Source organism: Schistocerca cancellata, chromosome 1 (assembly GCF_023864275.1).
Source record: "Schistocerca cancellata isolate TAMUIC-IGC-003103 chromosome 1, iqSchCanc2.1, whole genome shotgun sequence".
In the NCBI taxonomy this organism is placed as follows: Eukaryota; Metazoa; Arthropoda; class Insecta; order Orthoptera; family Acrididae; genus Schistocerca; species Schistocerca cancellata.
In genome coordinates this window covers 22,223,478-22,250,207 of record NC_064626.1, presented here as the reverse complement: position 1 = coordinate 22,250,207, position 26,730 = coordinate 22,223,478, and the positions used below count along the sequence as shown (strand labels likewise).

At 39.3% G+C, this 26,730-nt stretch overlaps 1 long non-coding RNA gene across 1 annotated transcript; it reads left to right on the top strand.

The window, feature by feature from the left end:
• The first annotated feature begins 97 nt into the window (after positions 1–97).
• On the top strand, positions 98–26,215 carry LOC126164675 (uncharacterized). The gene is made up of 3 exons (XR_007535437.1): positions 98–408; positions 21,062–21,271; positions 25,825–26,215. It is a non-coding gene; the product is annotated as an uncharacterized LOC126164675 (long non-coding RNA).
• Positions 26,216–26,730: the final 515 nt, after the last annotated feature.

Genomic DNA, 26,730 nt, shown 5'->3' with positions numbered 1-26,730 from the left:
CGAAGCTGGCATTTGTTCACTTCGATGTCTCGCTCTAGACAGATGGCGATACACCGATATACTGAATAATATCGATAGTGTTTAAACTGTCTCGATTTCGGCACATCATTAAAAGAGTCGAATTACCGATACGTCGAACATCTGAGTGATAACTGATAAGTAACTTCAAACGTGGAACGTAGATCCCGGAATTTTATTTAACTTTATTATTTCGCATCTACGAACATTACTTTCGTGGGAATAGTTTTTGTTGTTGCTACATATAATGTAGTCTAAATATCGAGAATGACAAAAGACTTCGTTATTGTAGCATCAAACGCAGAGTGCGTCATATCGGGAAAACGATTTCAAGGCTGTGGGCCCACAGCTGTGCTGATCGTTTTATTTAATTGAGACGATCTGTAGAAAGTAAGTGAATAAGAGCACGATTGATTTGTACTTGGAGTACCTTTCCTTTCAAAGTGGGAAAAAGTAGTATCAAATGTTTTGCAATCTTTTAGAATGATGTAATGCAACATCTGTAAATGTATTTTTGAGTGCAAATGGTATATACTTTTACTCTGTTGATCATGGATTACACTGATACATTGCACACATGTTCTGTGTTTTCTTTGTCAGTATGCTTGCTGTAAAAGCCACAATTTTCTTACTTTTGTGAATTTGCATAGCGTTTGACATAAATCCTAAACATGCCCTAGGATTTCTTAAACTTCTACTGTGTACGCGATCATTTCCCACTTGCAGTGTCCAAGTTAAAGTACGAAGAATTGTTTTTATTTTGTGTATGCCTACCGTTGCTCTTTCCATATCTCTGTAGTTTCACTTTCATAATACGATCGTTGAAACAGACTGAATGATTCTGTTTACCTCCCGTGAAAAATTAGCTGTCCACATTCCCCGTGTGTAGTTATTCTGGTTCTCCCTATGTTGCATTCCTATACTTGGCTCTGAGAGGGGTATTTTCAAATTTATTTTATGACATCAGTTAAGTTAATGAATAACTGACTGACTAATAATTTAAAAAATACTGGGTACCATATATTTTTTTTGGCATACCCATTGTTGATGTTGAACACATATGGGTAAAACTTCATGGTATAAGGGCCTAAAATTAGAGTAAGACATTCATGCACTTTGTATACTGTACCTCCAACAATATCACGCACTGTCTGTTGATTAAACTACCCATATTTACTACAGAAGAGTTGTTGCCCATTTTTAGTTCTCTTTGTCTCTGCCATTTCGTACATATTAATTTTCCTGGGCTTAAATATAGACACACAAAGCATATAAAATAATCTTGAATGAAAAACATCCCACAGTTGCACTAAATTATGTTTATTTTAAACCATGACCATGGTATCTGCTATAATAATATAGCCTCCTTCAGAAGTCATACACACTAATAAATGAAAAATGTTTTTGCCCAGTAGTGGGCGAAGACATTTTTCATTTATTAGTGTGTATGACTTCTGAAGAAGGCTATATTATTATAGCAGAAACCATGATGAAGGTTTAAAATAAATATAATTTAGTGCAGCTGTGGGCTGTTTTTCATTTGAGACAATTTCGTAATGGTTGCTGTTGTCGCTGCCATGATGAAAATAATGACATATATTATAACGTTTTTACGAGAACAGGACAGATGGCTGGCTTTGCTTTTTCTGAAGGGACCATGCCAGCATTTGCCCAAAATGAAATAGGAAGACCAGACATAGCAAATTTAACTGTCTCTAACTTTGAGACGGATACATCTCTAGCTGTACTTAAGAAAACACAGTACTGTTATGAATGTGTGTGTATAATGGTATTCAATACATTACATTTACTGACATGCAAGTTTGTGCTTCATCTTACGTCATCAAAAGGAAACTAATAAATGGGCGAAAGTTATATATTGCACACTCCCCCCTCCCTGCCCTGAAATCTTGATTGTAGTGACAGACTAATCTGTTGCATACCTCGAGTCTAGGTTAGTTTGGAAGGAGACAATTTGGTTGTGAGTTGGTGAGACAACAAATGTGGAAGCAGAAGGTCTGGTTGTGGTAACAAATTTACAGATAGAGAAGTTTAATGTGTATGTCTGTGCCATACTGAGAAATGCAATGGGGGTTCCACTGCGTAATTTTTACCAAAAAATGCTTGAATCGGAAATGCTTGTAGTAACACAGTTGAAGAATTCAAAACTGTCCAATAGTTGATCTGATGTACTGAATATTTCATTATACTCCACAGTAATTTGGGTAGTGGTAATAAAATTATCTCTGCCCCTGTAGTCTGAGGTACAAACAGATTATTTGCAAACATTCACTCCAATTTAATACATGTCATTGCGATCAAATGTGAACCAAGCTTGACTGTTTCTAATTTTTGAATATTCAGTTTGCTTCATAATTAACCACTTTTTTATGAATACTTGTAACTAAAACTGCAAAGTTAATTCATATAAGATGTATAAAATTCTAGACAAATCTGTAAGTAGTATATCAGTGCGTATTATGTAAGGGGCCTACATATATTGCGCATAAGCTATGGGAAAAACCATATGGGAGGGGAATAAGCATAATGTATAACTCTTTATCACATTAATTGCATCTTTTTTATGCATTTTGTATATGCTCATAAATAGTATCCATGTATTGTGTTTAATTTAGTTAATACTCTGTAATAAAATATTTTGTGTAGACTATCTACATCAAGCTCTGTGCAAAATCTCATTTTAAATTATCCTTAATGACACCAATTGCATGCAAATTTTTAAGGGAATGCATAAGTAAATCAACTTTACTGGGATACACTTTCATATTAGTAAAAAATATGAAGTGTTGCATGGAATTTTAAACATTTTATCGATGGCTTTCTGAAAAAGGCACCTGCATATACTGTAATTTATGCACCATCTAGTTACTCTAAATTACGTTATGGTAATGTACCAATTATGAAACTTTAACTTGTTAGGTATTTATTCAGACTCTTTGTTATTTCACCTAAAGCATGTATACCATTTGCACTGTTGTTGTTGTTGTTGTTTTTTAACACTGTGGTGGTCTTCATTCCAAAGACTGCTTTTATGCAGCTCCTCAAGGTATACTGTCCTGTGTGAGCCTCTTTGGTCTGTGTGTGACTACTGCATTCTATATCAATTTCAATTTGCTTACTTTAGTAAGACCTTGGCCTCCCTCTGCAATTTTTTCTCCTCACATTCATCTCTATTGCCAAGTTCACAAATCCTAGGTGGTGCAGGATATGTACTGTCACTCAATCATTTCCTTTTGTCAGGTTCTTCTTCGTCATTTCATGTATTAGGCAAATTTCCTGTTATGGTACTCCATCTCCTGAATAATCTTCCTACATTTCTTCTTCCAGTGCATTTATAATTGAGAGCCTTACCAGGAATCTTTCTTCAACCATATGGTCTACATGTTCCCTCCACTTTCTCTTGTTTTCCTTTTTTTTTTCTTTTACAGTATACAGTGTGGTTCAGGAATAATCTCACATAATTTGTGAGGTAATTCTACAAGTGGAAACAAAACCAGAAGAGTCTTATGAACAGTATCTGATTTTTGATCATTAAGGAACTGGAGTGGGTTGACAGCTACACACATCCATGAATGATAATGAAGATGTGTGAATATCACTTACCAAAATGCTATGTGGGCACTGTTGTGGGCAGAATAATGGTGGGAAGGATGACTGATCCATCCTACAAGAGGTGTTCAAAAGGTCCACAATCCATGTCAGTGCACTTGTCAACACATTGGAGTGTGTGTTGGGTTGCACATCAAACATCATCATTGCTGGCTTTATTGCAAGCAGTAGTGTCAGTGATGGGAGCGAGAAGTTCTTCATGTGTACAGTATCCTTCTTTGTAGTGTACAAATCTCCCTTTAACCAGCCCCATAAACATAAGTCTAGTGAGATAAGGTTGGGTGATCTAGCAGATCAGTTGATGGGTCTGCCATGGCCAATCCACCATTGAGGAAATGTGTTGTTCAGAATGACTTTTGAGTTACAGTGAATTAGTGATCCATTATGTTGCAGGTATATTTGCCATTGTTGCTCTAATGTCACGTCTTCCAAAAGTGTAGGTAGGTCTTCTATCAGGAAATGAGCGTATACCGTGGGTGTCATGCAATTTGACAGGGACACAGGCCCTATCACCAGATCATCAATCATACCACATCAGATGTTCACTGAGAACTCAACTTGGAATCTCGTTTTCCTAGTGTCATATGGGCTCTCCATTGCCCATATACGAGAATAGCAGGTGTCCATGATACCATTGCATGTAAATGCAGTCTCATCTTTAAATAAAGTGTATTGCATGACATCTGTGTGTACAGCCAACTATTCACAAAAATTTTTGTCTGCTTACTGAGTCACCTGGATGCAATTGCCGCATGTCTGCACATGGAATGGGTACAAGCCTGAGGAATGTAACATACACCATGCTTGCATTTGGGAAATATCGAGCTGATGGCTAATGCGCATCATACTGGCAGTTGGACTCCATTGTAACATTGCAATAATGTTACCCCTTTCCTTAACCGACTGGGCAGCCTCACATTCTGATATTATGTGTACGCTAGGTAGTGTTCTGGATTCACATAATTTTGAAAATATCCTGGCATAGGGTATTCGATGATCAGGGAAATGTCTCTGGTACTTTGTCGCAGCTGCAAGGGCACTTCCAATACAGTTCCCATACACAAACAACATGTCTGGGTACTGTGCATGGGTGAATGATGCGGCGTGTTGGTATTCACGGACACAGTGGACTTTCTCAATTAAACAATACTCAAGCATGACATGCACACAGCCGCATAATTGTTCACGGAGAACCCTCACACCTTTTCTAGAATGGACCAGTTCCTGACCTACCATTATTCTGTCCACTAAAGCACCAACAGAGCGTTTTGGCAAGTAATATGCACACTTTTCTTCATATCCATTCATGGATGTTAGGTCTTCAACCTGCTCCAGTTCTGTAATGATCAAAAATCGGATGCATGATCATAGGATTTTTCTGGTTTATTTTCACATGTAGAACCACCTCACAAACTATATGACATTCCTTCTGAATGACCATGTACATTCCTAAATCTTTCCTTATATCTTCATTTCTTTTTTTATATTCCCTTGTACTTCCTTCCACCCTTCTTAGAACTCTCATTCAGTCAGATTTCTTTCCTGGCTGTATTCTGCCAATTTTGTATATTGGTTCCACACATGGAAGTAAATTTATTTAATTTTTAGTCCATGTCACGGTTATATATGTAAGTGATGTCACATCCCAGATATTCAGAATGTTTTTCTTGCTCCACAATTCATGACTATTAGATGAGTACACCCTCATTAGTAACCTGAACTGTCCATCTTCAGCTTTCTTCTGTAACACCACATTTCGAAAGCTTCTGTTCTCTTTTTGTGTGAACCTTTTATCATCCACATTTCATTTCCATACACTCCTGCACTCCAGACAAATCCCATCATAAATCAATTCATAACATATTTATGTTAAAAATAAGTAGTCTATGGTGCAAGTCTGTGACCAGGCTACTGTCCTGACTATAGGTAGGGTACAGCCACTCTTTGCTGCGGTGCTAGAAGGGGGTAGGTGGCAGGTCCATTGCCTCGGCCACCTTTTACCCCCGTGAAAGATACCGAACGAGGTGGCGCAGTGGTTAGCACACTGGACTCGCATTCGGGAGGACGACGGTTCAATCCCGTCTCCGGCCATCCTGATTTAGGTTTTCCGTGATTTCCCTAAATCGCTACAGGCAAATGCCGGGATGGTTCCTTTGACAGGGCACGGCCGATTTCCTTCCCCATCCTTCCCTCACCCGAGCTTGCACTCTGTCTCTAATGACCTCGTTGTCGACGGGACGTTAAACACTAATCCCCCCCCCCCGGTGAAAGATCCCAGAGACACATTTGCTAGAAAGATGGGGGCTCAGAGACCACCCTGAAGGAACTTGAGTGAGGAAAACACCTCACCCCTATCCAGGGCTGAACTAGGGAACTCCAGGACCAGTATCTAGTGCCTTAACCCACTAGTCCACCATATTTAAGTTAATGTAAATGGACAAAAAATTCCTCTTTCTCAGAAACACGTTTTTTTTTCTCAGTCTGCATCATTTTATTCTCTCTTCTGTTGCCATTGTCGCTTATTTTTCTGCCCAAACAGTAAAATCCATATTGTACATTTAATGTGTCATTTCCCGTTCTAATTCTATCAGCATTGCCTGATTTAATTCAGCTATGTTCCTTTACCCTTGTTCTGCTTTAGCTGAGGCTCATCATACAACAGCTTTTCAAAACAGATTAGATTAGATTAAGTTTTCATTCCATAGACCCAAAAAATGAGATGATTCTCATGGGTGTGGAACATGTCAGAAAGTATAACATAAAACATTTGAATATAATACTTACTACTGTGATCATTTGTCAGGAGATTGTCGAAATAGGTGAATACAATGCAGTAAACTGAAACTGGTAATATTTACAGAATTAACACGCTGTCAGAGTGAAACATTGTAATGCACTATTAATACATTTATCACACACAAAATACCTAATCTTGACTGTTGTGACCAAGTGCTGTCAAAACTGAAATCTAACGATATTTTTACTTAAGCTGGCGTAACAGTCTCTGTTAAGATATTCATCTATGGAGTAGAAGGAGTTACCTATCAAAAAGTCTTTCAAACTCTGTTTAAACCATGCTTTATCTGAAACCAAGTTTTTAATGATTGCTGGAAATTTATTGAAAATGTGTGTTCCTGAATATTGGACCCGTTTCTGGACCAAGGTACCTGATTTTAGGTCTAATATTGAGGTATTAGTTGGAAATAGAGATGTATTACTTGCAACAAATTTCATTAAGGAATAAATATACTGAGAAGCAGTGGTTAGAGTACAAAGTTCCTTGAACAGATTTCTACACGATGTTCTTAAATTTACATCACAAATGATTCTTATCACATGCTTTTGCACCCTAAAAACTTTTGCTCGTTTTGATGAGTTGCCCCAGAATATGATCCCACATGAGATAATAGAACAAAAGTAAGCAAAGTATGCAAGTTTTTTTTTAAATATTTATATCTCCTATATCTGACATCATTCTCATGACAAATACAGACTTGTTTAGGCACTTCTGTGGTATCCTCTTCCCAACTGAATTTATTATTGAGTTGTCATCCCAGAAATTTAACAGTGTCAACCTCTTCGATCTGTGTGTCTTCATATGCTGTACATGTGCTGGAAGGAAATCTCTTACAGGTTCTGGACTGCATATAGTGGGTCTTTTCTGGAACACAGAAAAGATGACCAAAATCAGTGAGGATGCACTACCAATTCAAGTTGAGACCAATTGAAAAATTCTTGGTGTGAGGCTGCCTGGTTGTCTGTGCATGTGTGGTTCCTGACAGATACCTGCTTAGAATTCCCCAGTGTCCTGTATGTAAAAGTTTATTAGAAGTATGCAACAGAATTAGAGTATTATAAGGAGAAAGACTGTGGTGTTGCATGTGATATTTTCACACTACTGCACCTAAAATTGATGTAGGATTATGAGGTCAACCCATCTGAATATAGTAACTGAGCAACTGTAGTTATTGATCCTGCTCAGCAAGTTGTGCAATCTGCTAACAATCAATGGCAAAACCTTGCAGTGTTTGTGAATCAGAGTAATCAATCTGAAGAACAGTAAACTTCTGATGTGTCAAAATCCAGTTCATTTTGTAAGGAGAACTGCTATCTTTGATGCTGTAACATATGGATGTTGTATGCCTTACTTGTCAGTAGCTTCTGGAGCTTTTGAAGCTGGGTGCACCTTTTCTTTGTGGGAATACTGGCTTGCTGTATAATAACAACAATGCCACAGGCCATCCTGGTGTGTAGAGAAGAAGCAGAGAACCAGTGTTGGGGTCGCACATGGAGTGATCACATGCAGTCATGAAGGTTGAATCGGTATAGTGTTTGTGAATCAGTAATCTTCGTGGAGAAACATGTTGACAATAGGATGTAAATGAAAAGCCTTCTGTGATCAGTTATTACTGTTCAGTTAATGTGGAATTGGATCATAGCAGTGGTTATCTCAGAATGAATGCAAAAACAAGCTTAACTGTTTACACAAGACTTATGAGCTTAGGCACTGTTATGGAAGTGTGCTACTTGCCAAAGGAACAATAAAACAAAGTCATCTGACTTGTACTGTTATTATTTCAAAGCGACTTCCCTCCCCCCCTACCAAATGAATAACTTTAATATTAGAGTAATGTAAGAGTCATGTATTCATATTAGGCACATAATGAAGTTTATTTCATAACATAGCGTGTTCTGTATGTAAAGCTTCCATACTCAAGTCCAATAGTCACAAAATTAAATTAAAAATAAACTGAAAAGCATTGATGAAGCTTTACATGTAGTGACATCTGGAAGGACGACTGCTGCTAGGTGAAGAATAGTGATCCAAGACTCAACAATGAGAAATAGCTGTCAACAATAGAGTTATGAGACAGTGTGTCAAGAGTATAATAAGAATGTGTCATCGCCAACAGAATGCATGTAAAATGGGTACCTGTAGCATCTTGGACTGCAGTGGTTTGTGAGAAGAGGAGGAATTGTACAAAGTCTCAGTTGTTTGAGACATCATCTCAACGATACACAGTGGGCAGTTTACAGCATCACACCAGAACCCAGTAACCAACAGTCGCAGTAATGTAATAATGCCAGTTGCATGTGATTTGAAGTCATTACTGTAGGCTAAACTGTTGAGTTACTTGGCGTGTGATGAATTTTGTGCGGTGGAAGTTAGATTTGTGTTTTGTATTCTTGACTCTCAAATGTAAAAAATGTCATCAAAAAAGGAACAAATACCAGTAGTCAGTAGGCTACTATGAAAGATCAGCTCAGTGAAGAGAGAGATTTAAGTGCTGCTGACATAAGCATGGTGCTAATCAATGCAATAAAATCAGCATATGAAGAAAGTGTGAAAGTGTATAAAGGAAGTCAAGAGAAATTTGTGAAAGAATTTAGGGAAAGTGAAGAGAAATTTGAAAAAAAAAGTCAAAAAGAAACTGCAAAGGAAATAAGAGAAGTGAAAAAAAATCTGCATTTAACTAGGCTCAAGAGTGAAAGGTGAAGATGTCTAACGAGACACAAGGATAGAAATGCACAGGTGTATGTGAAGATAAGCAAAACAAGTCTCTTCTCACAGAATGTTTGTTGCCTATGGAGTTACAACTAGACACCAACTTAAGACACCAGCTTGTTAATTGAAATACCTGGTTCTGACCTGAACATGTCAAGCAGAACAGCAAGTGTAACCTTAGATGATGAAATTATAAGTAAAGTTGACAATAGTGAACTGGATGCTAGGCTATTTGGTATGAATGCAGTTATCTTTTCAGTGGATAAGAAACATACTTCAAAATGGAATATTTAGGTAGAGGATGTGAAGATTATTGTCACAGAAAAGTTGGAGCAAACTGTTATGAAACAAAAACATGATTTACACAGGAAACGACATTGTAATTCTGTCAGAGACAGCAACGGAACTGGAAGAGCATTTGAACGAAATGGACAGTGTCTTGAAAGTAGGGTATAAGATGAACATCAATGAAAGCAAAATGAGGATAATGCAATGTAGTCAAATTAAATCAGGTGATGCTGAGGGAATTAGATTAGGAAGTGAGACATGTAAGGTATTAGATGAGTATTGTTATCTGGGAAACGAAATAACTGATGATGGTCAAAGTAGAGAGGATGTAAAGTGTAGACTGGCAATGACAGGGAAAGCATTTCTGAAGAAGAGAAATTTGTTAGCATTGAGTATAGATTTAAGTGTCAGGAAGTCCTTTCTGAAAGTATTTGTGTGGACTGTAGCTATGTATGGAAGTGAAACATGGACAATAAACAGTGTAGACAAGAAGAGAATAGAAGCTTTCGAAATGTGATGCTAGAGAAGAATGCTGAAGATTAGATGGGTAGATCACATAACTAATTAGGAGGAACTCAATAGAATTGGGGAGAAGAGAAATTTGTGGCACAACTTGACTAGAAGAAGGGATTGGTTGGTAGGAATGTTATGAGGCATTGAGGTATCATCAGTTTAGTACTGGAGGCCAGTGTGGAGGGGAAAAATCCTAGAGGGAGATCAAGAGATGAATACACTAAGCAGATTCAGAAGGTGTAGTGCCTCAAGAATTTTGGCGTAAATTCTAGAGACACTCGGCCTCCCACCATCTCAAACACCCAATATTTTAAGTATGAGTGTGGATGAGGGGAAGCGTATCTACTACACCACCAGTTTCTGTGTGCAGGTTGGAAGTTTGTTATGAGAAGACTGTAAGCGTGGTGGTTCGATGACGCCAACAAGTGTTTGCTGCCAGTTCCACAAAAGCCGTGATGAAAAGTACAAAGAATAATTAAGCAGTATTCTTTGATGTGTTAGTGAAAGTGATTATTGTAGAAAAAGAGAGACGAACAGCTGACTATACACTTTTAACTTACTTCCTGTCTTAGCTGTGAATGTAGCAAGATGCATGTGATGTCTGTAAATCATTTGGTTGTTAAAACCAGGCAATCGTTATTATATTTAATTGCATCTAATGGTTATTGACATAGTTGACTTGCAAGAGTCTGTATGCTTATGTGAAACTTGCAGAAATGAAAATATAACCTGAGCCGAACTGAAAGTATGAGGGTACCGAGTTATTTCTAGTGAGAGAGAGAGTAATTTTTAGTTCCTCCAACTAGCATTATTTCTTCGGAGAAGTTGTGGAGATTGACGCAGCCGCATATGCAGAGAAGAGGTTCGGCTAAATGTTTCAAGTAAGTCAACTGTAGTAAGAGATGTGTGAAGTTCGCAATCCAGTTTTGCACTGCTTCTCTTGTCTCTGAAACCTTTAGGATGTAGGTTGAAATAGTTACTTGGAGATAAAGAAGCTTGCACAGGATAGAGTAGCATGGAGAGCTGCATCAAACCAGTCTGTGGACAGAAGATCACAACAAAATCAATCACACCTTACAAAAGAACAAAAACTGCAACTAACAGAGATCCAAGCCCCTCAAAGCACTACCCTTGGCCTTTACATCCTCCCCACAGCCCTTAAAAAAAAAAAAAAAAAAAAAAAACCAGTGACTTTCAGTCACACTGGAGAAAGGAAATTGGTTGGAAAAGAGAGAGGGAAGAAATAACGACTTCCATCCACACAGGGTTTTGCGGCAATGGATAATGCAATGGTGAGACTTGAAAATTAATGAGAGACCAGCACTCTAACCCAGATGCTCTGTTTCTCTAGAATGGTTTGCTTTAACCACCATGCCATCTGGACATGATTTCCATCAGACCAGATTTCCTACTTGATACACCACAACAACCCCTGCTCATTATCTCCCTACTTGCCAATTTCTGGTAGCTGTTGGTGTTCAGACATGTCCAACAGAACAGATACACTTATATCTTTTACTGTATGGGCAAGATGGCTTTTTGATGAAAAAGTTTCTGTTCAGATGCACAACCAACATCTAAATTCATTCAGGAATCAGAAATCTGAGATGAGGTCATTAATGTGCAGGGGTCATTGTGGTGTATTGTAAAATTAATCTAAACAATAAACTAAAAGGACATTGACGGAGATTTACAATTTCTCATAGGTAAGTGAGACAGATTGTGTGTGTTTGCATGCTGTTCCAGAAGGTGATGGAGAATTTCATTCTAGTAATTGGAAAGAAGTATTGACTAAATTTGCATCTTCTGAGCTGAATGATCAGGCACATCTTTTGTTAGATGAAAAAGAGCAGTCAAGAGCTTCAAATCAGCTACTAGAAAAAATGTACTGCCATGCATACATTGATGGAATTTTGTGACACCATATGTGATGGCTAAGGATTTCTTCTCCAGCTGACTATAGCTGATGTGGGCCTTGTTCTATGTCTTAGACATGAATGCTATGGGTTGTGTTTCCAACTTTGGGAGATGAAACTTTCCCTGTTCCATGTGATGATGAATCAATGGCAAGCCCTGTCAGTTTCTGTGGATCATAATGAATAAGACAAGGGTCACTGAGTAATTCATATTTCAATCTTTGAAATGATCATTTGTATTCTCCAGTCCAATGGCAAGGAACATATATATGCTGAAGGCAATGCAAAGCAGCAGCAATTTTCACTGCATTCAGAATAAATTTAATGTAGTTAGTTAGTTTTCCAAGAATCATAGTTCCTGCAGATCGTTAGTAGAAAATAATCTCTGAAAGGCCTCTAAGTACTTAGTTGAGGGATGAGCACTGTGAGTGTCAGTGAGATGTCCCAAATATTCAATTTTGATATTGAAAAAATAAACATTTCTGATGATTACATGTGAGTTTTTGGGTCAGCTAAACCTTGAAAAAGAGATTCAAAATTTTTGAAATGCTGTTCTGGTGTTGAATGTTGGCATGGGAAAGTTGAGTATCTATATCATGCACACTGTCTTGAATATCCAAACCAAACAAATCAAATGCATCCATGCCAAAAATATTGGTACTAGAGCACAACTGAAATACCACGAATGGCACTAATGTAGTCATATTTTTATATTTTATGTGCAAAGCTCACTTCCTGAGAAGAGAGGTACCTTCACCATTATGGGCCATGTGGTGCAGCTTGGGTGTCGCAGTCTCATTAGTTAATGTGACTAAAGCACCAATGTGAAACTGACCTGGTGCAGTTTGACTGCAAATCTGTAAAGAGATGAACAGTTTGCAGTTATTCCTCAGAAGCGATTGTAAGTTCTGACTTTCAAAAGATTGCCTGTGTTTGATTTGTGAGTAATGAAGCATTTTGCTGGTTGTCTACCTGAGGAGAGCTCATTTGAATGATCAGAATTGTGCACTGTGCATGTAGCTGCAGGGTTATTGTGCTTGCACCTACAGTTCCTTTGGAACTGCGAGGTGGAGTTGGTGAGGATTTAGTATGTGAGATCATATTGATCTACATTTTCTCAGTTCCAGATTTATCTGGAACAGAATTTACTTGGCAGTTCTTTTGCAGACACACTTGTTATGTGTGTCCTGACTCGTGGCAGTGTAGCACTCTGCTTGGTGGAAGAAACAATATTTGTGGTTACGTGTTTCATAGCACTCGATACAAGACTTTGGAGCATGTGAACTTGCTGTGAAACTGGATACCTTGTGTACTGCCAAAACCACTGCTTGTGGCTATTTTAAACATTTGCTGTTGAGCCTGGGCTCGCTTAGAATTGTTCGCAGTCAGCTTTGCAACAACAAGCAAGTTAAAGTCTAGTTTTTCAAAGTCTGGCACTTCCTAAGATTTGATCACTTTAAGTACATCATTGAAACAAGGATAGCTGTGCTATAAAATCACAGCCCATATTTTATTGTCAGCAAGGTTCTGAATAATTGCACGTGAAGCATTTCACCTTAAAATGAAGCTCCAAAAGTGCAGTTAAATTTGCAATTCCTAGTTATGTCCTTGAGTTCAGAAATTCAGTCATTCTAAGACTGATTACCATGACATGCACAAAATTTTTGAAACAAGCTGCAATAACATGCATCTGTGACTCCAAAACTTCATCTAACATCCCAATGACATTTTTAGGGTAGGGTTTGGGGCTTTGCTTTGGGAACCGGCTTCCTACACTATCTAAATATGTTCACTCCTACTCAGGGAAAAAAGGAAGACCATTGTGAATCACCTGAAATTATGTTAGCTGTGAAATGCTGCTCCACCTGCATTTTATATTTCATCCAGCCCCTCAAAGGAACAGAAGGGAGGAGGTGGCACCTTGCCACTGGAATTCTGTGGTTCAGTCAAAGTTGGCTGCTGGATTTGTGCATCCAGCAGTCATGTAATACACTACTGTCATTCCTGAATTTGTTCACTCAAAACTGAATAAATGCAGCGAATGATTGCTCTCCATCAGTTTCCATTTCACACAAAAACTAAGTATTCGATATAATATGAGTATAGTAGAAAGACAGACAGTAAAATTCTGTTATTTTGACACTGCCATAAAATTCCATCCTTGTCACCAGAAATGTCTGTTGTGTCTGTAGCAAATGTGAGGTGGCACAGACATTAAAAACATTTAGTAAATGAATAAAACGTAAGCACTTTTATTTGCACTATGTACAAAGTAAGGTATGTTGTACATAACTTAGATTTCTTGTTCGTCTTTTCCACATTGGTTCTCATATATCAATCGGTGCATTGTCTGTACAACCATGTTGATCACTGGCTAACAGTTTCAATCACTAAATACCAGGAGCCCTGTGCTAGTATGTAGTTACCGTGAGTCTTCTGAGATCTGGGTGGGATTTGGTGTGTAGTGTCTTGGAAAAACATAAGGATGGTTACATTTCCATACAGTGAATACAAGTGAAGACAGCATATTCTGGAGGCAATGTTAGCACTCTCCATGGGGATATTGCAAGTTATGTCGGTAGTGGCTTGTGGAGGTGCCTGCATCTTCTGTTGAGATGTGAGGAGCATGTGGCTCACCATGAATGGTCAATATATACAGTGTCGATACTGCAGGAGCCTCCAATGCATATAAGCAAAGCAGCTCTGTGCAAACTTATGGAACAAGAAACTGCAACGACATTCACGTCTCCCGTGCCAAAACAGCTGTCAATCAGAAAAGCACGACACAGTTATTCTGTCACCTTCCTGACAACATTAAGTTGGTAAAGAAAGTCAGCCAGTTCACAAAAAAGCTGAAGTTATGTCTAATGGGCCACAGTTTTTACTCCGTAAGTGAATTTCCCACTAATGAAGTGGACATTTATCACGTAAAATTATCAGTCATATTATCTGACATTGTATCTTTTGTAGACAGTAGTACTGCTAATTTTCATTTGATAAGTACTCTGTTTTAATATTTGCTACTTGAGAAGCATACATACCTATTTAAATATTGTGAAATACCTCAAATAGTAAATATGTGCGGTAAGAACTTTGTTCAGTAGGGACAAACCAAATGGGGCCGTTTAGCTGTTAAGACACTGACTTCATATTAAGGAGGATGGAGTTGTTGTGTCCGACCATCCAGATTTGGGTTTTTGTGATTTTTCTAAACCACTAAGGCAAATGCTCGGGGTGGCTCCTAATGCCATGGCCGACCACCTGTCCTATTCTCCTACATCTCCTGCCCTATCCTAATAAACCACAACATGTATCATGTGTGTTGTATATATTGAGCTATTGACCGTATTGTACTACCTTGACAATTCCCATATCATTGCGTGATGATCCTTGCTCGTGCATGTGTTTTGTGTTAATGTTAACTGGTACTGACTGTGCACTGTGTGTTGCTGCTGTAATTTTTAGATCAGATGATAGCTTCAATGCCAAAACTGGTTATCAATTTTAATAGTTTTGTGTATGACCAAGAAATTAACTTTTATATTCTATTCTGGTACAAAGGTCACTGGTCTCGTCAGCAGATCAAATCCCAATGTCTCATTTTGTGAATGGGGTCTTAAGTGGCTGAATACAAGCAGGGATTTTATCCTTTTCAAAGAATCCCTTTTGCATTCACCTTCTGTGATTTAGAGAAACCATGAAGAACGTAAATCTGGATGATAGGATAGGGATTTGAACTGCTGTCATTCTGATTATGACCCCAGTCTCCTAACCACTGTATTGTGCTACCTCACTTTCTGGTATTGTTCAGCTGCTTGAGTTTACCAAGGACTGCATGACAGTTGCAACCTGTGGTTGTGAAATTTAAGTTCCTGTCAGAGAAATGGGTATGTGACAATTTTAATCTTTCATATTGTGTTCTTAGCTTACCTTTACTGAAAATGAGAAATGCTTTTCTAACTTTTGACCTGCTGCAGGTCCAGGGGTTAGAATAGGCCCAAGGTATTCGTGCCTGTCGTAAGAGGCGGCTAAAAGGAGTCTCACATGTTTTGGCCCCCTGTAGGGTTTGACCTCCATTTTTCAAAATTTTCCCAAGGAGCGAGCTGATTGTGGAAGGTAGCCTTACATGGTGCATTGTGTCCACCATGCACTGAACCTCTCGCATCCTTCGTCGATGTGGATCTGCACTTCCACTCATTCTCCAGTTGTTGGGTAAGGTCACCTTCCTGGGTGTGTTCTCCTCCATCCTCTGCACAGTATTGCTTTCTGTGCTGTTTACGATAATGGACTTCTTAGCTAGTTTGCACCTGATATCCAGCACGGTAGCAAGTCCGTTCTGGTGGGGCCGCCATATACCCTGTTGGTTGTAGCCCCCTGACCACACAGGGATTGCTCTGCTGATGCCTGCACCATTAACTCCCCACGTATGCCAAGAAGTACATGCCCATCACTGTGGGGCATCGGGACTCCCAGCTATGGCCATCCTGCCAGGTGGCCTTTGCTGCTGTTGGGTGGCACCTGTGGGGAGAACCCCTAGTCGGAGTGGGTGGCATCAGTGCAGATCACACACCATGAAGCGCAGTATGTCATATCTTGCTGGTGGTCAAACACCAGTGATCAAGGTCTAACTTCAGTGTGCTAAGAAATATGACCCCAAATCGTTCCACCCCCTGGCCACACCATGGGAGGAATGCCAGGCTAAGGATGGCAGTGAAGCTCATTCACCCCGACACCTCGTATGTACGTGAGTTGATGGGAAATCTTTCTTGTCAATGAAACCTCGGTTTTTTGTGGAGCATTTAGAGGACAAGTTTGGGGAGGTGGAGGGCTTGTCTGAAATGCGGTCAGGGTCGGTCTTGATCAAATCGGCATCCTCTTCCCAGTTATGGGCATGCTGTGGCATGTTTCTGTTTCCATCATACTCCATAAGACCTTAAATATGGTCCAGGGTATCATATTTCACAGGGACCTTCTTCTGCAATGAGCTGTGCGCCAATGTAGAGCAGCGAGGTGTCCATTTCGTCCAGTGCATCCACCAGTTTCTGAGAGATAATCAGGTTGCCACCAGTGCCTTCTCTTGGCCTTCGAGGGTGACACATTACCCGAGAAGGTCAAGATGATGGTCTACTGCTGTTACGTAAAACCATGTATCCCTCCCCTGATGTGATGCTTTAAGTGCTGGAAGTTCGTCCATATGTCTTCCCGCTGTACTTCCAATGTCACCTGTCAGGATTGTGGACATCCTTCACATCCCAATACTCCCTGTGTGCCGCCTCCCATCTGTATCAACTGCGGAGAGCACTATTCACCTTGCTAGGCATACTGCAGGATTCTCCAGAAAGAAAGAAAAATAATGGAATACAAGACCCTGGACCAAGTGACCTACACTGAGGCTGAGAGAAAATATGAGAGGCTACATCCTGTGCATATGACATCAACCTATGCCGCCGCTATGGCAATGGTTCTACCATCTTCTGTTCTGTTGCGTACAGTTGGCTCTCAGAGCTGTCACATTCCACCTGCCCCCTTGATGGTGGGTGGCACTTGCCTTCCAATTGATCCTGCACAACCTACTAGGAGCAACACCCCTCCCCCCCCTCCCCAACCCAACCATTAGGACATCAGTCCCCTCTTCTCAGTCAGAGAAGCGTAAGTCTTCTTTGGCTCCTCTCACCTTGGGTCACTCCCTTCCCAGGTTCCTACCAGTGACAAAACTGACACCCACCAGTGGCTGATATGAACCTGATATCAAACTTGGTGAACAGATTTTGAAACTGTCCGATCCATCATTTCAGCAGATAGTGCAAGACCTAGATCAGTGTGATTCAGGTGCCCTGTCAGCCGATAAATTTGAGCAGCCAGGTAGCTATTTGTTGGGTTGAGTCCGTTCTTTGTGATAGGCCCATTTGGCAGCTGCTTGCGCTCACCACGCTGAGTAAACAATGTTACATGCCATGTAAGCAGTTCACTAAACAGGCGGCTACACAGGTGAACCGAATTAAGTCTTGCCCTTGGCGTTATTCATGGCACAAATGCCAAGACTGTCGCTCCCGACAAGCTCAGTGTTAAGCTTGTGGTAGGAAAGGGCATGTACAATCCATATGTTTGCAATGGAACAAACATAAGAATTCGGTCCACTCACAAAAATCTAGTCAAAAGGCCCTTGTCATTAATGCAGTATATTCAAGTCAGCAACAGTCATTTGCAAAACTGGAATGTGAGCAGTTTCTTCAGTGATACGTCAGACAAACAAACTTTTTGTTCATTTACTTCTTTGTGGGAAACGTGTCAAATTTCAGCTGGATACGGGAGCCTCTGTCACATTGCTAAATCGTAACACATATGAACTGTCAGACTCCCCTCGCCTGTCAAAAACTAGCACACAACTGACAGCTTATAATGGACAAGACATTCCTTATCTTGGAAAATGTACTTTGCTTGCCATATATCGCTCGCATACATGAACAGTGACTCACCCGTCCTCAGTGGTAAAGCCAAACAAATCAAATGAGTCAAGACCAAATATGTTTGCACAGTCACATGATTGTAGTGCCGTATAGTGCTTTACCATTGAGGATAATGCATTGGCATTGTCTACATTCCATACAAAAGACAGTGTAGCTAGCTTGTTGAAAAAATCCCCATAATTCTTTTCTGAAGGTTTAGGCAAAGATAACAATTTTGTTGCTCTTATCACTCTGAAATACAATGCCCAGCCAAAATTTTGCCAGGCCACAACTGTTCCCATTGCATTACAGATCAAAGGCACTGCTGAACTTAAAGAATTGCAAGATAGTGGAGCTGTTGCGCCTGTACAACAAGCTAGTCAATGGGCAAGTCTGCTGGTTTTGTTCCCCAAACCTTCAGGTCACATTCACCTCTGTGTTCACTTTAAGTCTGCAGTCAACCCACAAACTGTGATTGATACTTATCCATTGTCACATCCAGAGGATCTCATGGACCGATTAGGCGTTGGTTGCTACTTTTCAAAAATTGATTTGCGCAGTGTGTATCTTCAAATATCGCTTGATGATGAACCTCAAAAAGTGTATGTTGCAAATACTCATTTGGGCTTGTTTAAATATTTGCATTTGCCTTTTGGAAATTTTTCTGCACCCTCCATTTTCCAACAGAATTTGGAACAGCTGACTGTGCAAGTACCAAACTGTTCAAACTACTTGGACGATATTGTCATAGTAGGTCGTACACCTGAAGAACGTATTGCACATTTGCATGCTTTGATTTGTGTGTTATCTGATGCAAAGTATAGACTGGACAAGTGTGGTTTTTGTAAACCTGAGTTGCAGTATCTTGGTCATGTCATAAACAGTCAAGATGTACATCCTCTTCAGTCGAATTTGTTAGCCATATGAGATTTTCCAGTTCCTCGCAATGTCACAGAATTGCAGTCTGTCTTGGGGAAAATGAACTGTTATATTCAATTCATATGGAATGCAGCATAAATCACAGCTCCATTGCCTTGCTTGCATCACAAGAATGTCCCCTTTGTTTGGACAGATGAGTGCCAAGTAGCTTTTCAAAAACTTAAAGATGCATTACTCAGTGATAGATGCTTAGTTCACTTTGATCCTGACAAACCACGTGTACTGCAAGTTGACGCTTCCTGTTACGGAATTGGTACAGTGCTTTCACACATGGTGATAAATACAGGCCTATTGCTTTCGCATCAAAGTGTTGTCCAAAGCTCAGTGTAACTATTCCCAAATTGAGAAAGAGGCTTTGGCTATTGTGTATGGTGTCACCAAATTCCACCACTATTTGTATGGCATAAAATTCTACTTAGTAATGGATCAAAAGCCTTTGCAGTCCTTGTTTCATCCAATGAAACTGGTTCCTGCATGAACTGGCCAAAAATTGCAAAGATGGGCTTTGATGTTGTCTCAATACCAGTATGAGGTTTGATGTTGTCTCAATACCAGTATGATATTGTGTATTGTCTGACAGCTCAACATGGTAATGTGGACACACAGTCCTGTCTTCTGATTGGCCCTGATACAGACTTTGACTCTTCTGCTGCATCTTGTTGTCACATTGACACTCAGGATTCTGAATTACTTCAATCTTTTCTGCTGAACTATAGAAAAATTGCACAGGCCACGGAAGCTGATTCAGATTTGAACATTTTGCTAACATACATTCGCACATCTTGGCCTCATTCCTTGCATAGCACAAAGAACTCTGTAGTGCACCGATACTTTGTCTGTCAGCATAGCCTTGCTCTACAGGAAGGTGTGATCCTTGTACAAAATCACAGTGGACAGTCATTGGTGTTGGTCCCTAAAGCTTTGCAAAAAGAAGTGTTGCAGTTACTTCACCAAGGCTACTGGGGGAGTGTATGTACAAAACAGTTAGTGTGTCGACACTGTACTTGGCAGGGTATGGACACTCAAGTAGAACAGATGACATTACAGTGTCACACGTGTGGAAAATCAGTCCACTCTGCCACAAAAATTCTCTGCTTGGCCTAAGTTGCAATCGCCATGGCAACATGTGCCATAGATTTTGCGAGACCTTTTTGGAACACTTGCTGGTTGATTGTGGTTGACTCATGTAGCAAGTTTCCTTTTGCTGTGCCAATGAACTTGACAATGTTACATAATGCAATTCAGGTGTTGTCTACTATTTTTGTTTCTCAAAGGTTTACTTGAAGTAATAGTGTCAGACAATGGGCCTCAGTTCACGTCTAATGAATTTGAAACATTTTTTGGATGCAATGGCATACAGCATCTCACTAGTTCATCATTCCATCCACAGTCAAATGACAAAGTGGAATATTGTGTAAGAATCTTCAAGCATCAGATGACCAAACTTTGCTCCGCACACATAAAGCATTGCAACTGTTTCTCGCCTCCTATTGTTCGCATCCCTGAGATGGACCATCGCTGGTGGAATTGCTTCATGGCCGCAGCGATCAGGCACTGCCCCATGTGCTCCACCCTCCTCAGCAGCCAGTGCTGAAGGAAGGTCACAAGAATCGCTTTGCGCTGCATGATATTGTCTTTTACAGGGTTTTTTAGTGGCAGCAGATGGTGGGTGCGAGCCGAGATCATGGATCAACTTGGTGCTTGCATGTATCTTATTTCAGGTCCATATGGCTTTCAGTTTCGACATTAAAGTCAACTTCTCCTCTGTCATGTGCACGATGATATTTCAATGTTTCTTCCCCTAGATTCACGGATCTCGAGGATAGCGTGGCCACAACACCGGGGGACGACTGCATGGGGAGAGAGTCTTCTCCTCCTCGACCTCCTCTTGTCCTGGAGCTGGACCCACCCACACTGCAGCAGTCGCCGCCTTCTTTATCTGGTTCATGACATCAGGAGGTGGACGTGTATCCTTCTGGTTATTGTCTGGGTGCATTTCCGCCAGAGTGAAAATTGTATGTAGTAGTTGGAAGAAAGCACAACTCACATCTGTCTACACATTTCATATTGTTTACTAGTTAGATAGACGCGATCTAGGCCTAAAGTTTCTGAGTTATAAATGTTTAAAAACCTGATCAAACACGCCTGATAATGTAAATCCTCTAAAAGCAAATTAATAACAGATTCATTCTTCTGTCATTGTATCTCTAAATCAGTAAATAAAAATAAAAAATAAAAAAATAAACAGGCACCGCACATCAGACCTTTGTGTCGTTTTTTGTTTACACACAGCCAATCTCGCATCCTTGACAAATTTAAAACATTCTGTAAACTTAATTATTCTTTCAAAACTGACCATGAGTGAGAAATGTGGGAGCTGTTATAGGGTAGTGAGTAGAGGGATTTGTGCCAATCTTGTAGGAAATATTTCCACTAGGGGGGGGGGGGGGGTGCAGTGGGGAGAATGTTGGGAGAACAGAAGTGGCTCTCTCCTGGAACTGCAGAGTATGCAGTAGGAACATTTTGATTGGGGAACAGGAAAGGAAAATCTGAAGCAAGGAAGGAACTCATAAGTATCAAGGGAGATAGGGGGGAGGAGGGTGGTTGAGAACTAGTGGCTGGTAGGAGGATAGGAAGAAAGAGAACGTGATCTGACAGTGTTATCACCAATACCAAAAACAGGTAACTACCACTGCCAGAGTCAAGTGGAGAAGAGCCTCAGGTAGAACAAGGAGCAGGATATGTGCAGCACACTTCAACTGAGGCCAAGAAGTCTAGGAATGTACAAAGTGTTAGGAAGAAGAAAGTGCTGCTGCCAGATAGTAGCCATGGGCGAGGTGTAGGCCCTCAGTTACAGGAAAGTTTAGGGGCAGCGTACCAGGCCACCAGTATCTTCAAGCCAAATGCAGGGCTAAGTCATGTGATCGAGGACCTAGGGTCTTTATGTAAGGACTTTACAAAAGAGGACCATGTGGTGATAGTGGGTGGGGCAGGAAACAGTTTGGACAGGGATGGGGCATATGACATACGTGGTGACCTGAACAAGATAGCTTCCCTGACTCATGGCACCAATGTACACTTTGTAGAGCTGTTCCAGCGTCATGATCGACCACACCTTGATGGAGCTGTGAGGCGAATCAATGTGGGTTTAGGGATGGCCCTGAGGACAGCCAACTTTGCTCATGTTTCTCTGGTGCCCGTCGGGACTATCAACTGATGGTGTTTCACTAGGCATGGCCTACACCTAAACAGGACTGGGAAGGGAAGATTGGTACAGCTGATCCATGAAGGTATAGGGGATGGATCTCGGGCCACACATGGTCAAATACCTGTTGTCATAGATAGGAAAAGTAGGTCTTTTTAGGATAAATCTAGACAACAGGTTCCCCTGCCTAAAGAGTATCTCCAGCACTTCAAAAAATACTGAAACAATCACTCACAAGACAGATTTTAACACCTCAAATATCACATATACCAGATGTCACAAAGAAAAACAAACCATTGGAAAGAGCAACATGGGGCATTTCGCAGACTTAACAATTCTCCATCAAAACATGCACTGAATGAAAAATAAAATACAACTATTAGAAGTTGAGCTCCAATCTTTGAACTTCACGGTAGTTTGTATTACTGAGCACTGGTGTAGAGACACAGAAATCCAACATGTAGTATTATCATTGTATGAAAAGGCAAACTCTTACTGCAGAACTACTTCGAGGGGTGGAGGATCATGCATTTATATCAGAAAAGGAATGCAGTTCAATTCAAGACATGACCTCAGTATCATAAGTGAAGAGAAACACTTTGAAATATCAGGTATTGAATTATCAGGGCTTGATATCACCAAGAAATTAATCATTTTGTGTGTGTATAGATCTCCCTGTGGTAGTGTGGACACTTTTTTCAATAAGTTAACAGAAGTTTTAGATAAAGTCTCAAGTACCAAGGTCAACATCATTGTGTGTGGGGACATTAACATCAACACTTACATCATAAATGAATCCAGCAGCTCCTTCATAAACATCCTTCAAAGTTTTGGCATGTCCCTATTGGTCAATAGTGCAACAAGGGTTACCACAATGACTTCATCAGTAATTAGCCATGTGGCCACAAATATGGACAGGGAAAAATGTGATGTAGCTGTAAAAGATCTCTGACTATCAGATCACCTCTGCCAAATAACAACAGTAAAGACAGGCATCAAATCATTCCCTAAACTACAAGCCTACAGACGACATCTGTCAGAAATCAAAATAAAAGATTTTTCAAAAGAACTAGAAAAACAAAGCTGGGATGAAGTGTATAAGGAAACTAATGTGAATATGAAATTCTCTAAATTCTTCACATTGTCTAAATTGAACTTTGAAAAGGCATTTCCAAAAGTATGCATGTCTGTATCAACGTCTCACAAAAACAGATGGATAACAGCAGGTGTTAAGAAGTCCTCCCAAACACTTATACACCTCAGTTCCATGAAAAAGATTTGCAATGTTCCAGAATTCTTAAATTTCTATCATATATACAAAAATATCTATAGGAAGGTGCTGATTGCTGAAAAAAGTCATTTAATGACAAAATAACATATAATGCAGAGAATAAAAGCAAAGCAGTCTGGGATGTTCTAAAAAAGGAAATAAAATGGGGAGAGGCAAACAAATGCAGAATAACATACTGCTAAGGGACAGGATAAAGTAATAAATGATCCACAGCACGTAGAAAACAATGTAAACGAGTACTTTTCAAGTATTGCATAGAAGTTACAGCAAAAATTTCCCCAAACAAATATAACACCTGTAAATAATGCTGCATTAAATACAACAATGTTATTTCCAACCACAGAGAATGAAGTCAGTAAAACAATTCAAAAACTAAAAAATAAAAAGTCAGTAGGCTTAGATGAAGTACCAATGTGTCTACTGAAACAATGCATAGGGAATATACAAGGCCCCATAACAAATATAATAAATGAATCCTTCACATCGGGGACATTTTCAGAGCAGTTAAAACAGGCAAGAGTTGTACCTGTGCTTAAGAAAGGTAATGCAGAAGACATAGAAAATTACCAGCCCATTTCCCTGCTGTCAGCATTCTCAAAAATAATAGAAGCAAATATGAAAGATAGATTAATGAATTACCTGAATAAATACAATCTTTTAAGCGAATAACAGTTTGGTTTCCGAAGTGGCAAAAATACAGTCATCCATAGTAGAATTTACAAAAGTTGTACTTGACGCTCTTCATTAAGATGAGTATGTCACAGGCATATTTTTGGATCTTCTTAAGGCGATTTGATACAGTCAACCACAAGATTCTATTAAATAAATTAGAAGCATTAGGAATAAGAGGCGTAGCTAATGACTGGTTTCAATCATACGTAACAGATAGGGTACAAAGAGTAGCGATAACACATACTTCAAATGGATCTAAACATTTTGTAAAACACTTATCAGATCCAAAATACATTAATATAGGGGTTCTGCAAGGTAGCATATTAGGACCAATACTGTTCCTGATATACATCAATGACTTTCCCAGTAGTGTTACTCATGGTGAAAAAATCCTCTTTGATGATGACAGCATTTTAATAGTCACTGAGAAAACAAGAGAACTCCTTGCTGAGAAAGCAAATGAAACTCTCAAGGAAGTTTATGATTGGTCAATAAGCAATAAAGTGACATTGAACGTAAAGAAAACTAATGCCATGAATTTCAGTTTGAAGAGGAAAAATGACAATGTTAAATTAAATGTAGATGGCACGTCTATAGACTGTGTAACAAATACAAAATTTCTAGGAAAGAATATTGATTCTCAGTTGAAGTGGCGTTAACACGCAAAGGTACTTGCAAACAGAATTTCATTAGCATGTTATGCCCTTAGAATCGTATCATCAGTGTGTAACATGCAGTGTCTTTTAGTTACATATAACTCATATGTACACTCAAGTCTTAGCTATGGCATTCTTTTTTGGGGAACAAAGGCACAAAATATGAACACAGTTTTCAAACTTCAGAAAAGAGCCATAAGAATAATAACCAAAAATACTAGTTGAGCTCATTGTAAAGATCTGTTCAGAACACTGAGGATTTTAACTGCTCCATGCGAATACATTTACCAGTCAGTTGTACACATCAAAAATAACATTGGTAATTACTGCACAAACAGCTCTGTCCATGACCATGCAACAAGAGATAGACTCAAATTAAATTTACCAAGAAAAAATAAACATAAAACTCAAAACAACATTTTCTACCAAGGAATAAAACTGTACAATAAATTACCAAAAGAGACTAAAGAAATTGCAAAAATACACTTATTTAGAAAGGCAGCTAAAAATACCTTTTATGCAATACAGTTTATACATTGAAGAATTACTTAGCTAAAACAGAGTAGGGACTTGATGAAAAAAATGTTATACAAATAAATAATAATAATAATAATAATAATAATAATGATTATAAAATATCCAACATACCACATAACACGTACACTTTATCTTTTTTTCCTTTCTAGAAATACTTACCCCCAAGCTATATATAGCACAATACTAACACCTCTTCCTCTTTCTCAGCTCAACATCTTGCTCATTATGGAGGGATGCTGACTCAGTTTTTCAGGATGGTAAATGGGAAGTTGCAGTACAGAAAATGGCCCAGAGATCACCAGTGTGTGCATGTGTGTAGTGAGTGAAGTGTTATGTAACAATATGTGTATAGTGTGTGCAGTGACTGATAGTGAGATATGAGTGAACAATGTGGCATTACATTATTTAATAAGTTATTTGTAAAAAAAGTATTGTATACCTGGAGTAAATCTAATGATTGTCTCTAACTAGAAGTCTGTAAATACATGTGTATACGAATTAGCTTATTTTAAATTGATCTAAATTTGTAAATACTTTCACATGTCCTATATCCTTGTGAAAAGAGATGAATAAAGCAGCTGCTGCTACTACTACTACTACTACTACTACTACTACTACTACTACTACTAGGAGAGTAATTGAAACCCAGATGTTTTCTGCTTGTAGTGTCATGGGAAATGTCAAAGCACAATACAGAATTGGACAATGATCGACTACATAGTGAACAACTGGTTTTATATGAATTTAAGTGCTATACCTATTTCTAGGGTAAGACATTATCAATTACGCCAGTTAATAGTTATGTGGACATTTTGGGCAAGCCAGTGCTTAAGCCACCATTTGATAGCAAATTATGAAAAACAATTCCTCTGACATATGGGCTTCATAATGTTAAGGTTAATCTTCTGTGAACCATTTGGAAAGTCTGTTTTGTTCCTTGTATGACAGTCATGCATTTGCATGTTACTATTTGTCACCTTAGTGTCTTCATTCATTAATAAAACAAAGATGGTGTAACTTACCAAACGAAAGCGTTGGTATGTTGATAGAGACACAAACACGCACACAAAATTCAAGCTTTTGCAACCCACGGTTGCTTCATCAGGAAAGAGG